The sequence below is a fragment of the Ipomoea triloba genome, chromosome 12, assembly GCF_003576645.1.
Source record: "Ipomoea triloba cultivar NCNSP0323 chromosome 12, ASM357664v1".
Taxonomy (NCBI): Eukaryota; Viridiplantae; Streptophyta; class Magnoliopsida; order Solanales; family Convolvulaceae; genus Ipomoea; species Ipomoea triloba.
In genome coordinates this window covers 23,160,619-23,163,415 of record NC_044927.1, presented here as the reverse complement: position 1 = coordinate 23,163,415, position 2,797 = coordinate 23,160,619, and positions in this window count along the sequence as shown.

Genomic DNA, 2,797 nt, shown 5'->3' with positions numbered 1-2,797 from the left:
CAAAAGTAACTCTTTATACTTCAACAAGTTGAGAAAGTATAAATAAACAGATACTACAATGTAATAGAGTCAGTAAAATTTTTTTTAAAAAATTATATGAAAACTAAAATATACTTCATATTTTATATAAAAGTAAGTTTACTCAATGCACACATTTAAAAAGAAAAAGGTCAAATAAGTGTCTAAATTAAACTTTACTCGAAAAATTAATTGAGTTGTCTCTTTTTCAATAAATTAGACTTAACATAATACAATTAACTATATCGTACAAGATTATACATACAATGAATTAAGCTACATACTCTGATCGAGTTGTCAATTGCAATTGAATGAAAAAGCAGATCGAAGTTGCAAGTACTATACGGGAGTACTAGTTGACTTGTGAAGTCTTGTGGCAATTAATTTACAGACACAAAGATTAGGTGGAACCTAGAAGAGATGAAGACGAGAAGAGGAGGATAAGGTGCAACGCCAATAATATAAACAAATTGTGGATTGGTAGGTAGGGTGGGTGTCTTATATTAAAAATTGTTGTCTTCAAATGTTCTTTCATCACACCATCAATGTACTCACAGTACCTCACATGCATGCATGTCAAATTGTCAATTCACATTTCAACTCTTCTTTTTTCTTTTTTTCTTTTTTTGAAAACTTCCTTTTTCTTTTTTTGAGTATATATGATGCTATGCGAGTCTGAATGAACAAAGACATCTTCTTTACCAAAGAATTCTAATTAACCAATACACCTTAATCACATATTAAGAAAGTTTTAACTTTATTATCAGTTCTGATAACACCCCCACATAGTATTGTTAGTTGTTGGGCACATTGACAGGATGTGTGTGGGGTTCGTACATGGAAATCAGAATCGATATGAAACCAAATACTTAGTAATTGGAATGTGTTTTGGTAAAAGTATTTTGCTTGTTTGGTAGTGTGTACAATTGAGAGATTAACAATATTGGTGTTTGATTATGTATAACCCATATAATCAGAATAAAGATTTTAAAAATACAAAAAAAAACAAAACAAAACAAAAGCCAAAAAACAAAAAACAAAACAAAAAATAAGGCACGTGTGTTGTACGTGCGTGCACAGAATAGACTTTATTATTATAATATTTTAAGAATATTTGAATCGATATACAATTATATAAATTATAACAACGAATATCATATAGTTCAATTTATGAATTCGAGCAAATAATTACCCAATTACATGTGTGATGCACGAATAAAATTATGTATTATATGTTTAGATAATAAAATTTAAGATAGAATTATAAACAATTCTAGTATTTGAAAGTACACATTTATTTGATTATAAGATTAGTGCAAAAGTATCACTCGATTAATTGAATAATGTATGACTTGTTTGTCTGCAATTATTTTAAAAAAAATTGATACGTAGATTTATGTAATTATATTATTACTAAAATAAATATGAAAAAAGAGAAATAATTTAATCATAATTAATATAAAAATAAATTCAACGACTCATGTTTAGATTAAATATCATAATAATTATTAGACAATTATACTAATATCAGTACAATTATACTTTTATACCTTGAGTATATTTCTTTTCACCATATCGTTTTTACTTTTTTCCACCTCCATGTCAGAATGACTTAATTGTAATTATTAAAAAAATCTAAAGACTCATGTTCAATTTTAATTATACTAATATTCATGTAATTATTAACTTCATTAATATAATAATTATTAGTTAATTATACTAATACCTTTGCAATTAATTTCTTAATTACTAATAACTCAAATTTTTGTCAAAGTGTCCTGCATGAGTTTATTATGGAGTAATAAAATGAAAAGTGATAATATTTCTTTCTTAATGAATTAAAAACATTTTACATAAGTCATGAGTAACAAATGGAGTTAAAATTGATACTCCAGGTAGGATTACTATTATTATTAAGAGCAACTCTATTAGTGATTTTTGTTCAGTTTTTTAGGAAGAAAAAATTATGTGTTGTTTTTGTAAAAATGAGAGGTCAAATTTTTTGATAGTTTTTCTTTATGCAAAATCAAAACTTTTTTGGGATCCATTAAAATTGATGAAAAGATGAAACAAAGTCACAGGTGTGCGTTATGCGCACCTGCTGCACTTCCCAGCTACACGCGCCAATTGGCGCATGAATGACCATTAATTTTTTTTTCTATCAGATTTTTTTCTATTTCATTTTTCTTCCATTTTTCCTTTTTTCTCTTCCTTTTCTCTCTTATTTGGCATAGCAATAATAATAATAATAATAATAACAACAACAACAACCACATTATTGAGCATGCTCAAGAGCATCAATATCAATGGTTGTTTGGATGACATGGAGGTGAGAGATGATGATTTAGAGGAGAAAGGAGAAAGAAGAGAGAAGAAAATGTGTAATTGATTTTTTTTTGAGACACAGGAGGAGAGAAACAATTTAAATGCGCAAACTGGGCGTCCAGAGGGCGCCGCAAATCTCATTCTTATTATTTTTATTTTTATTCTTTTCTATTGCCATTTCTTGGCGGTATGGCAGATTCGCCAATAACAAGGCCATTTTTAGCGTTTTGATAAAATCCGTTTGGTTAATGGCGGTTTAGAACAGCAGATTTGCTCCAAACCGCCACTAGCAGGTAGCAGCGTTTTGCAATGGCGTTTTGGGGAAAGCATTTCTTTCCCCAAAACGCCCTTTAATAAAAAAAAATTAAACGTTTCGTTTTCCCGTTGGGCTGTACGCTGGGCAAACTGTTTAAATTAATGGAGCCTTGAGGCTCCTTAGGAGCCTCAAGGCTCC